The following is a 13,103-nucleotide window of genomic DNA, read 5'->3' on the forward strand; positions in this document are numbered from 1 at the left end:
TGTTTGTTTGTTTTGTTAAAAATGTACAAAGATTGTTCTCAAAGGTAATCATTGTTTTTGTCCAGCTTCATTTCTTCCAACAACTACATTAGCCAATAAGCACAACATCCTTCTATTCACAGTTTATTTACATAAAAGAAAGAAATAGCGGGAGAAAAGCAATCTAACAGATTAGAGCAATGGGCAATAAATCCAATTCCATTCCCAGTAAAGTCAATAAGAATTTTTCTGCTGAATTCATTGGCTACAAGGAGAAGCCTGTGATTCAGACATCATAATATAAGCAATGAGAAGCAATGGAACATGAGTAAGAAGCGAGAATAACAGTAATAAGGCAATAGTAGAAATAAATCTTACATCTTAGTTTTTTTTTTTTTTTTTTTTTTTTTTTTTTTTTTTTTTTTTGAGAATACATTTTGACAGTGCTAACTATTGGAGGTCAAGCAATAAAAAAAAAATAAATTTAATTTGCTGGCTATAAAGATGGTTTAACTGCAACTTAAGTCCTAAAATCTTATCCAAGACTACACTCTCTTTCTCGAGAAGAACTGCCATTGGATTAGGATGTTATCTCAATAAGGATGGGATTATTGTTTAGTTATATCACATGTCTTCCCTGCTGCCTTTCCATCTGCTTTACTGAGGGGGGTTCCTGGCTCTCAGAAAGGTGGATGGAGCCTTGTGAGAGCCTGAGTGAGAAAGGAGGGAAGTGGGAGGCAGCTGCTCAATGGTCAAAGGGTAAAGAGAACATGGAGAAAGAAAAGGAAGGAAAAGCAAGTGTAGGTGGGACATGTGCCTCAGCTGCAGAATCTAATTATCAGCTCATACATGGGCACATATTTGATCTTGTTCACCTATATGCTTACATTCTCTGCTTTCCAGAGTATTTTCTTTGTGACACACAGAACCATTGACAAACTTCACAGCCTTTTCTGAAGCATTCCAAATAATCATTTTATTGATGTCAGATTCCTGACTCATTTCAGGAATATTTGAAATGAATCTGAATATAAGAAAGCTGAAATAAGTCAAGCTACCTTTAAAAGCGTGTAAACAATATATAATGTTACCACCCTCACTGATAAAGATTTCAACTTTTTCTTTGTTTCTCTGCAGCACTCTCTGTTTTTGCTGCTTTTACTTCTGCCATGGAAACCTTAACCATGTTATCCCTGATTCTTAGTCCTCGGTATAACTGTAAATACACAGATATAAGCATATAATAGTTTTATGAATTCTGTATTTTCTATTATATATTGGGAAGAAATTTTCCCAAATGACCCAGTTTTACATAACCTGGTGCAGAATTAGTCCTTATTCTTCTTGGGCAGACTCCCTCAGGCTTTGGTCTGTTCTGATTTGAGTGCTGTCCTTGAAGACAATAGCTTTCTCTTAGGAAGAAACTAGACCATTTTTTTTTTCTTTCTTAAAAATCTAAAGGGAATTTTGAGAAAGCTAACCCAAATTCTCCAAATAAAATATGACAACTGCCTTTCTCTGTCTATGTGGCCAGTGTTACTCCCAAGTATTCTCTAAAATAGATTGTTTATTATTGTCTGGAGACACTTTTCTGTCTCAAGAACTTCATTTACTGAGAGAAATGGAGACAATTCATGCCAGATGAAGTTGAGATGCCATCAGAAAGAAAGGGGAAAAAAAATAAAAGGAAAAAAAAGCTTATATTCAAGTAAGTACTTGCTGACTATAAGATGCACTACATCTGGAGACGTTGACTCTTCTGTTAAATCTGCAAGACTTCAGCCCATCTATCTCAGAGAGAATCAGGGATGGGAACAGTTATAAATAGTACAGATCCTTTACATTTTCCAGTAATCTATTTATTTATTTTTTTTTGTGGGTGATTTTAATGACTTCTCAATGACTACTGATCAACATCAATGAGTCAAACAGTCTCAGATAGTCAGGGAAAATAACTTTAGTTTTTGATTTTTTTGCAGCCTGGAACTGATTTTATTTATTTATTTATTTGTTTGTTTGTTTATTTATTTTGATGCACGCTGTGTCCCCTATAAATCGTATGGATTAGGGCCTTCTTCTTTGGGGATTTTATTCATTCCTTTCTTGTTTTAAGGTACCTGCATTTGTAGTTTTTAATATTGCAGCAAAGCTGCTGCTGACTTCTTTCCACCAGATGGCACCACAGACTGTAATCCATATCCACCATCTATATGTGTATGTGTATATATATTATTTGTATAAATATATGTGCACATGAACATAATAATAGGTATGTATTTACTGGTATGAAGTGCTAGACAGCTACAAACTTTACCAACATCACTCATCTCTTTTCCTACCACAGAAGGAGAAGAAAAACCATCCAATTGACACCTTGTATGGAGACCACACCAGAAACAGTGCCTTCACATATGACACATTCATGGTACCAGCAGTCAGTACTACTTAAAATACACATGATTAAAGAGATGGTGCATATTATGAACTCTTACTTTGTAGTACAATTTATGGTAACCACTTTTTTTTTTTTTTTTTTTTTTTTTCATTTTTTCTAAACTTCAATACCAGCTACATGTTCCTTCTTAAGTACAGTTCTATCATTGAAAGATTATTCCTTGGAATTCAGTTTTGAAATCTTTTCAGCCCAACCGTTCCACATTACATTAAGGGCTGCCTACCTAATGCTTTAATAGGAAATGGAAAGGGATGTCTTTTCTATCCTAATTGGTTGCTTTCCTTGTCTAAATTTGCCTCTTTGATAGTTCGATCAGATGCCTTCACTGAGAGAAAAGTGTAGAGATCTGAAAGACAGTTAGAAATGAATACTGGTATGTATGATATGCAGAAAAATTATTTTAAAAGAAGCTGCCAAATAGCATTTATAAAATGTAGATTACATTGTGGGCTATATGTTTTTAAAAAACACTTGACAAATATGAATGTTATTTGGTATCACTTTTTTTTCCCCACCTTAATTACTTCTCAGTTTCATTCTCATTGTTTCATTTGTATACTCTAGAAACAAAACCTCCCCCTGATCTGAAAAGTCTTTAGTGGGATTGGTCAACTGACTGCTTAATGTCTGAGGTCTTGTGTGCATAGACAATCAAAATCGTATTAATATTTTTAAGGACAACACTCTTTAATTGTTAATGTTAGATCCTTGCTGGAAAGGTGCTCTCTCATGCTGCACTATAGACTGAAGTCATATGGCTATCCTATTGCAAACAGTTTATCAGATCTATAAAATTTTTGTTTGTGACTCATATCCAGGTTATTTTAACTTCTTATGTTTTCATATTTTCTATTGTTATTCTCTCCATGCTTTTAAGAGATATTTTAGCTTGTGTTATTATCACTCCTTTGGGGAATTCCCGTAAGCTATCACAACAATAAGAGGTGCAACACAAATGATACAGTGCTAGGTAGTGTATATGAGAAATAAAAATAGTATTTGTTGCCATTTATTTATTTATTTATTTGTTATCTTTCAGTTTCTAGCTGTTCCTTCCCTCCTTCCCGATTAGGTGTCACAATGGTGAAACTGCCCTCTCCTAACCCTACTCTTTTAAAGCATTATCTTCTCACCCTTTTCAAAATGGGTAGACACCTGCTGCCCTCTAGTTCCTGCTCAAGACATCTTATCTGTCTTAGCCTGAAACCTAAGCAGTCTTGAGTGTATCAAAAACAAGCACTGGGAGCCACCAGGAATAAAAATGGCTTGCTGCTTTACGATGGCTGTGGACTCCAGGAACCTGCAGCAAAGCAAGGAATAGTGATGGGCTTACTGTGCAACTCATGATGCCATGAAGCCGAGTGACTCCATTTGGGCACCCTCAATGGTAATTGAGTGAGACAGAGAAGCATAATTCCTAGGATCACTAAACCTGGAAAAAGTCTTTGTACAGTAGGAAAGTGGCTAAGCACACAGAAGACTGCAGATTTGGCTCATAGCAAAGCAGTATCCTGCAGAATGAGTTCTGGATGCTAGACCCGGAGCTCAGCCTGGAGCTCAACATAGCAGTTGTTAGCTCCGGGCTTAGCCTGCCTCAAATGATGGGCATACTGTATAAGTTGCAGTGTGTGTGGAAGACAATAAATCATGCTGTTTGGGAATACTGCAATAATCAATGACCAGGAATGATAGATAGTTGTCCAGGGAGGTGTGTGCAAATAGATCTTAGCTTGGTACAAGGGATGGATTGAGATGCTTCCTAATTATTTTCTTCAGTCATTAATGTCATTTCTTAAAAGCATACTGTAAAGTACATTTTAATGTCTCATCCTTTAATTCTCTCCTGTTTCGCCTTCTTCACTCCCTGTAAATGCAGTGGCTTGTAGGCTTGATGGTACTTAATTTGTACATTTTTACTTAATTTGATGAGCTGTAAGTGCTCTTTTAGCCTACTGTGAGCATTCAATAATCCAAAGTGGCTGTGAAGTATATAAGTCCTGTTTCAGCTTTATAGTGCCTGATTAGAACAGAAATAATGTATTATGAAATCCTACTCAAATGCCCTTATTGGATCACGGCTATCCATCACAACTCAGAGTTAAAAACTGTCATGTCTTGCTGGTCTATTTTTTTCCTTCTCTATTACTCCACATTAACAAGGCTGAAGAAGTTAACAACAGCAGCAACCTCATAGTTCTCTGGATATTTTCTAATAACATGCGATTTTTACATTCGAGCTTAGCAGTGGTCCTCCTCATCTCTTTTCCTGTGTCTGGTCAGTTCAGATCTCTGTCTTGAACTAACTTTTGAGAAGGAATCATCAGTTTTCCCATCTGAAAAAAATGGAAATCAGAGTCTTTTCTCACATCTGCTTGAAAAAATAATAGGTGATGTTTGCAAAATATTTTGGATCTTCAGGAACTTGTTTTTAGGGAAGAAAAAAAAATAACACCTTTACCTTTGATTATTTTTTTAAGGGTACAATACAGATTATTTTCTAGATTTGTCTGGATGACCTGTAAGTGACTATACTTTTTCTACCCTCTCTCCCCATTCTCTTCCCCAGATGCAGATGAAGCATGTGTAGAGGTGTAACTGCCCAGATGTGCCACTGACAAAAAGATACATACCTGCAAAATGCTGAGCAGAGCATGACAATACCATTCCACATACTATATTTCAGAAAGGATTTCTCTGTGCATTACCTGCAAGCACGTTTCCTAGATGAGGACTCCTGACTCCTCCTTCTTCCCCCCTCAATGTTTTCCCTTTTCTCTTTTCACATGGCTCTTTAATATCAGGATGCTCTAACCTACTTTTATTAAGAGGTTAAATGAAGCCAGAATGCTCCAGAACAGTGCTGTGTCTCATCGACCTCCCCTCCAGGCTGTGCTCTGTAATTTCTCCCGCTGTGCTGAATTGATGCTCCTCTCCGCGTGTGAAATAAGCAGTCGCTTCCTGAGAGGAGACGCGCTGCCTTCTGAAGTGCCCGTTCAGCGCAGCAGAGGACAAAATGTCTGGCAACAGGGGTGTGATTCAAGGGCTGTGATATGCATAAAAAGAACAAAAGAAGGGAGGTGCAAGCAAGTGAGGCTGGAAAGCAGACTGAGGAGAGAAACAGAAGAAACAGGGGAGAGGCTTAGTTTAGAGAATAAAGGCTAGAAAGCTATGAATATTAACATTTTTCGTATGGTGGTGGAGCACCTAAAACACAGCAGGTCCTTTCAGACAGATAAAACACGCCAAGCAGACTTGCTCATGCCAGCACTCTCTTGTGAAAATAGGCCCCTGAAAGCACTGCTACTTTGCACTTGTGCATATCTTTTGTTTGTTTGTATTTTTTTTTTTTTTGTGAAGAATGTTTCCACCGAAATTCCTGTGCCACCAGGGACTGACTGGCTGGCACACAGCCAGTTAGCATGAGGGTTGTCACAATGTACTGCATCGCCCTTTTTGGCCAGAGGGGACCATAACTCTTTTTCACCTTGGTTTCAGTAGCCTTGGCCTTTCATAACACCAACACCATCACCCTCTCCCCTAGCGGAGGTGAGGTTGGCTGGATGGCAGCAGCTCCAGTCCTTGCTGCTTGGGGGCTCCTCTGTCTTGTTCCACTGACCTCCAAGGTAAATGGAGATGCTTTGCTGAAAGACAATCACCTTCAAGAAGAGCATTGCTTTAAAAAGGGAGATTTTATAAACAAATTTGATTTGCAGTATGTCAAATTTTCAAGCACTAAATTACCTCCCAAGATTGAGCAGTTATTCGGGAAAAACGGGACAAAGAGACTTTTATGTCTGTATCCATTGGACTGCAGTTTGTTGCCCTTCATGTTTTTGGATTTTGGAGCAGGGCTTTTTTTCATTTAGGACTGAAAAAAAGAGAGAGAATAGTCTCGTGTTTTCCTCTTTCCTATGTGCCTTTGGAAACTGACAGAGCAGCACCATGTGCACTTAGCATGGCGCCAACCCTGCCCTTTCCAGAAGCTTCCAGCTGATCCCAGCCGCAGCCTCCACTTCTCTCTTTCAAGGCATGCTTGCCACCACATGGTAGGTGGCAGACAAACATGCCAGGAAGCCAAGCAGCATGCTGACTGTACCCCCTCAGGTGTGTGGAGAAATGCGCGGCCATCTTCTGCCACCAGGGCAGCCTCTGGTGGCCTCTATCTCTCACCAGGAGAAGGTAATCACCGGGGCTAGATTGAATTTCACACAGGTTTGGGGGATTAGTTCATACAGAAAGAAAAGCGAGTTGGCTCCAGCTGAATGCTGTTTCCAGAGGTCTAATTAGAAGTGCATGCAGATGATGAGGAGAGCTGCTAGGCACGCAAGGTTATTTAGGTTTTCCTTTACACAGGAGGCCCAGGTTGTGTGGTGCTCCATCCCAGGGTTGTTGTTCATGCCCAAGGAGTGCAGTAAGGTGGCTTGGAAAAGAAACTGTGAGCAGCAGCTGCTTTTTTTTTTTTTTTTTTTTTTTTTGGGGTGGGGTTTAATATATGAGCCAGTTCATTTGGCAGGCTGGAATTAGGTTGTATTTCTTCAAATGTAGTTCATTATTGTAGTCAGCAGTTTCTTTAGTATCTTTGATTTGTGGTTTCGTGGTTGCTGTTACTGCAACTTTAGTGGTGATTTCAGGCTCTGTGTGTGCCCTTTACTTTGTTACAAAACTTCTACTTCTTGCTATTTTTGTTTTAAATTTTGTCATTGTTGAGCCCTTGTGTTGCAAAGCAGAACCGTACTCTAACACAGCCTGTAGACATACAGAGTTGATTGTGTGTGACACTTTCCCTTTGTGTCTCCAGAGCTGTAGGGTAGTTCTGCTGTTCTTCTGTGTCTTTTCTCATTGCTCCTGAGCTCTGGAGCCTCTCTGTAAGGAGCCAAGAGGTGTGTGAATTTCAGTTTGAGCTAAAATCGGTGACAAAATGAACTAGAGACATGTGGGAAATCACTGCCTGTCACCTTGTGAGTAGGCTGCACTGTGAATGCTAATACCTGTAAGCAAGTCAGCCTGGTAACTAGGTAATTTCTATTAATCTGTGTTACAATTCTGGATCCCTCTGTGCAAAGCCATGAAATTTAGGACAGAAAGGACATGTTCTGTTTCTGTCATTAACCGTTTGTGGGGCTCCCTGTCATGTTTATATGCCTTTCTGTGACTTATAGTACCAATTTATTAGCTGGTTGTGTTTGTTGGTCTCCCCAGAAGGTATGGTATAAGGTACTTCCAATAAAGAGCACTTGGAATTTACATTCTTATGAAGAGGTTTCTTAGCTGTCCTCCAAGCCAGCAGATCTATGCTATTTGTGTTGTGTATTGGTGCGACTGCAGCCCTGTTTTTTGCATGCAACTGTTCACGCCATATAAACATTTGCTAGACATGCAAGATTCAGAGCTTGGGCACAGCCCCTTTGAAAATGTATCCTACTGTGCTTTCCTTGAATGCTTCAAGACTCTTTCGTTGTTGTTTCCTAAATGATATGATGCTGCTCGGCCATTTGAAGTGGCAAAGTGCTTTCAAGCACAAAATATGATGTTGATTTTTCTTTTGTTTTAACTAAATTCTTTGAGAAGAGAAACAGGAAGGAGGCAGCTTTGTGAGGTGAGTAAATGATAGCTAGCCCAGTTGTGGGCATGAGGAAATAAGCCTGTATGCACAAACACATGCAGGGTAATAGTCTACTTCAACAGTAGGTTCCCTTGCTAATTTGGAAAGCCATTCCAGCTCTGGCTTGATTCCATTTCAACATCAAGCTGTGAATAAGGAGGGCTTTTAAGTTGTCATTTTGTTAAAGCCAGCTTTTAAAACACAAGAAGAAGAGACATCAATTGCCAAAGCAAACAAAACTATGGAAATAAAAATCTTCTCCTTGATATGTAATTCAATGGTGACAGCCAATGTTACGAGGTTTTATTTGTTTTATATGTGTTTGTTATTGTAGTTTTGGGGGAGGGTTTAATGACTAGAAAGCTTGCTTTGACAGGTGAATTTGTTAAAGATGAGTATGCAGCAGGTGATTTGATTTTGGATAAAGTCAAAAGGGATGTAGTAGGTTAACTGTAAAAAGTAGTATTACTGTATTAGTATTTATATTTTTCAATACCTCAGGGAACTGCTTTTGGGGCTAGAATAACATGTTATTTTGTCTCCCCTGTGTTATTTTCTCTAATCTGGAAATGAAATCCTACAAAAGCAGTGTATTTCAACCCAAGTATGACCCCCAATGCATTACAAAAGTCTGGCAGAAAAGGCCACCCTACTCCTACATCAAAAACTTAAAATGCAATGAAGGAAACTTCTGAATTGTAACTGATCATCTAGATTTTTATATATTTTTTTTAACTTTTACAAATGCAATTTAGAGGCTAGCTTTCTCAGAACTAACTGATAATATAACAGTGTGTCTCCATGAATTATTCTGTAACTGTGTAGGGCAAGGCTGGTTTCATAACAACAGAAGCTGTAGTTCTAACTCATAGAAGTCACATCGATTTCATTAGCAGTAGTGGAAGTAGCCAAATAATCAGTTGAGAATATGGCCTGTAGTTAACTGAATTAGTATTTGCATGATTGTACTTTAGTATTTCTTAATGGATGAACTGACAACTAAATACACACACACATATATATATATACACACATGTAGTAGTAGCATGGCGTATATGTATATACCATTAATTTATTTCTTCCTTTCTTTCTTCAGACAGACTAGTGTTTTCTTATTTGCTTTCCTGCTTGTAGGCTTTTTAATGCTTCAACTGGACTTCCATTGAAAATAAGGGTTCAGGACTGTCCTTATCTTTCTCAGTGAAGTGAGAGGGGGATGTCCACCCATGTCTGAAGATAAATAATTCTCCATGGTTACTTCATATACACGTTATTTCACAGTGTCAACATATTCAATAAGATATGGTTCCTAGAAATAAAACACAAGGTAAAATATGGTTGGTATGTCTTCTGAGACGAAATTATGATATATGACTGCCTTTGAATCCCAAGGATCCTGCAGTATTTTTATAGGACTGTCAATTTAATATAGAATCAATTTCTATACAAAACAAATAGCACATATTTGCCTGCCTATTTTAGAGCTATAAAGGAAGAGGAGCATATTAAGATTTATCCTCTTTACTCATACCTAGAACACTTCCCACTAAAATTAATTTTCAGCCATCCTCTTTTCCTTATGGGTGCAACCATACAAGTCTGTGTGGCATCATACTAGATATCTCATTTTCACAGACCAATGTGAAATAATAAACGTAAGCTCTCTGCCCATCCATTTATCGTAGCATGCATTTCTGGTTACTGTATGGGAGAAGATGGAAAGGGGATGTTAGGCATGTACGGGATTGTGAAAAACATTTGTTTTGGTGTTATTGTTGTTTTTATGGGAGTCTTTCACACAGAAATAAAAAACAAAGCCGTAAGGATGAAGTTGTCTTTTGTAACTCCAAAAAACAATAATGAGAATAATCACAGAATTTCTAGGTTGGAAGAGACCTCAAGATCATCGAGTCCAACCTCTGACCTGAGTTAATGTAGCCTGAGTTCTTATGGCTATAGATCCTGCATCCTCTTCATTTCCCTACGTTCTCTGTTGCAGTGCTTGCATGCCTTCCCATTTTCCCAGTTACACTTTTACTATTTCCTTGTAAAATCACTCCAATCTCTCTGCTTGAGCCCTTCAGCTCTGGAAGACCATCATACTATGGCTGAATCAGAGTTACATGTGGCCTCACTGTCCACCTGGTAGATGGGTACCAAAAGGCAAGCCTATCTATACTAACTAGTCATTCAGTGGGACAAAAGCCATACTGTGGTATCTGCCTGTCTGGTCAAACTTCTTCACATTTAATGGAAAAGAGTGTTTTTTAAAAGTATCATTACTTTGAGCCCTCTGTCTCACTCTCAGACTCAGTAAGGACAGCTAAGAGGCTCAGAAATCATTAGCTGTACCCTGTGAAACAGAAATACCTTGTTTCCTTAAAAAAAAAAAAAAAAAAAAAAAAAAGGTGGTGGGAGGGGCAGAATATCAGATAAAAATAAAATTGTCTTTAGTTGAAATAGATATGTGATCATTTTCCTTGTTTTTGTTGTTGATTTGTAGGCTTTGGTGTTTTTTTTTTTGTTGTTTTGTTTTTTGTTTTTCTTTGTTGAAACATGGGATTTTAAAGATGCTGAAACAACTGAGGCAGTCTTTCACCCTCAGAGGTACTACTGAGGCAAAAATACCAGAATTGTGCTTCACAGGAGGAGAGAAGGAAGATGTGAGGCATCAGGAACTTGCTGGAGCTTTGTTCTCAGGTCATGGGAGGAGGCAGGTCTCTGCACCTTTGAAATTATAATTTAAACCTATGGGCCTTATTGCAGCAACATAGTTAATGTTAGAGAAGTAGCAGGAAATACCTTGCATAAATCTGGCACATCTTTTTAATTTGGGGCAACTGAGACTGTTTAATGTGTAAAGCATAGGAGCGTTTCCTGGATATTCCTGGGTACCTAGGTTGAATAGGATGGAAATAGATGCTTGTTTCCTGAACCAATTCACTGGTGACCAGGGCTATTGAGCATCCACAATAAACTTTGCCACTTAAGTGTGGGCTGTGCACACTTCAACTTTAGGCAGTTATTAAGGGAGGAAGGAGATAAGGCAGGAACTCATGGAATTTGAAGTAACCTTAAAGAGAGTTGGGGCTATGAAAGCAGACCTTGAATGATGCTTTAGTGCTATGCCTGAAGCAGGAACACTGAGACAGGCTGAAAAAGCACCCGTGTGTCAGATTGAAGTCTGAGGAATGATACTCATCAGAATAGCATGCCATGGTGTTGCTTAAAACACTACTCAACTACAGCTAGCTGAACTCTGGGGGGCGTGATTTAAAACAAAAGCAAGGCCTTCCATCAGGTCAGCGTGTATTATGACTCCAAGTCACTCTTAGGAGCAGTTTGTAGATGAGAGCTAGGTGTGTATCACAGGCTGTGTAACTGCAGCCTTCTCTTTCAGCTATCAGTTTGTCTCCTGGGATTTATCTGGAAATTACAACTGGCATCGGGCTAGGCAGGAGCTGAAGGACAAATAGTTTCTATGGATAAAAATTAATAGTTCAAACTACCCCAATTGTGACAAAAAAAGGAGGTGGAGATGATGTGTTTTGACTGCATTAAGACCCAGCCTAGTAATGCACTCTGTATGTGTAGCTTTTAGTGTGTGAATAGTGAGGCAATCGGAAATGGACACAAGACCATATTGAAGCTGAAGTATGGCTTCAGTCTTATACCAGTTTAAATCAGACTTCCAAATTTCTTGGAGGGTCAGAAAGCTGAAATATGTGGTTTAGGGATAAAAAAAAAAAAAAAAAAAAAAAAAAGGTTTATAGAAGCTACTTGTTTCTGTCTCAAGGTCCTGCTGTCACAAACTCTTCTTCATTTGCATTCATTTGCAGAAGCAGCTCTGATTTGAAGTGGATCTTCATTCTTCTGGATTTCCTTCTAGTGGGTCATAGAATATAAGCTTAATGTGGTACTCTTTCTAATTGTCTGCTTGAGCAGGCAATTAAAGTAAAACATTGTACAATGAAATTGTACTGCTGCAGAAATACAAGGTGTGTGGTGATAGGGAAGCAGCGTTTGAAAGTCTCAATCACTCTAACATGAAATTGGTTCAGCAGAATGAGATAGCCTGGGACAGTGTGGGAGGGAGCAGAGTCAGTGAGGTTCAGAGCCTGTGGTGGTAAGCACCCCCTTGCCAGGTAATTTGCTGATTATGGCCGGAGCTTTTTTGTTATTTCTGGGTATATTTTTACCTGCAGTTACCGTTTAAAAAGGTGTTGCCAATAGCTTCAGTATTTCAGTCCCCTAAGTGCTGCAGAAAAGCACAAGGGGAAAAAAAAAGTTCTTCAGTGCATATGGACTGTTAATAACCTTTGCTAGTTCTGAAGACTAAGCAATGCAAATAGCTGTCATTTATACCACCAACATGTTGTCTTTCCTGGTGGAAATGTGGGAGATGAATGCATGATTGCCTTTGCTGGCTGTGTAGCATGCACACGTGTAACTTGCATATCTAATTAGGATTTTAAGCAATCCTGGAAAAAAGAAAACCAAAACAGAAATGTTTCTTCTCCTTTAAGCAACTTGAATAATATTAACAACCTCTTTTTATAAAAAAAAAAAAAAAAAAAAGCAAAAATCCCTCAGATGCTTGCAACACTAACGTTCATTTTACTGAATCACTGACGAGTTGCATTGCCCTTCCATCTCACCTTTAGGATAGCAGTAAATCTTGCTTGGCTAGTGAGCCAATATCATCTAAAAATAGCCTGTGTCTGAGTGGGAAATGCATACAGCTCTGTTCTTGCAGCCTGCCTGTGAGACTTCTGTCAACCTGTATTAGATTCCAAATATTTGGGTAATTCCTCAGATGGAAGTGTGAGTACCCTTGCTTATATTATTTGGTATGTTTTTCTGTGGGGGCAGCAGTGGCCCAGGATCTAATAGACTTGGCTGAAAACAAAAGTGTTCAGAGTGATAGGCAAAAGGATCCATTTTGTGCTGAAATTATGCTATTAAGACAATTCACAAAGCAGAGTCACCGCACAGGTACTTCTAGACCCTGCTTAAAAAAGAAGTGCAAATTCTTCCTACAGCGCTATGAATTTCTTGAAAGAGTCA

The 13,103-nt window shown here is 38.7% G+C and overlaps 2 long non-coding RNA genes across 6 annotated transcripts in view; one reads left to right on the forward strand and one right to left on the reverse strand.

Moving 5' to 3' along the window:
- Positions 1-13,103, reverse strand: part of LOC311432298 — a 660,648-nt gene that overhangs the window by 306,551 nt on the left and 340,994 nt on the right. The window lies entirely within an intron of this gene.
- Positions 6,762-13,103, forward strand: part of LOC311432295 — a 167,050-nt gene continuing 160,708 nt past the window's right edge. For 4 of the 5 annotated variants that reach the window (XR_014689955.1, XR_014689956.1, XR_014689957.1 and 1 more), the window contains exon 1: positions 6,792-6,869. This is a non-coding gene — a long non-coding RNA (uncharacterized lncRNA). Of the gene's footprint in view, positions 6,870-13,103 lie in introns of all 5 variants that reach the window. The other variant, XR_014689954.1, reaches the window with a different exon arrangement.

Source organism: Aythya ferina, assembly GCF_964211825.1.
Source record: "Aythya ferina genome assembly, chromosome: 2".
Lineage (NCBI taxonomy): Eukaryota > Metazoa > Chordata > Aves > Anseriformes > Anatidae > Aythya > Aythya ferina.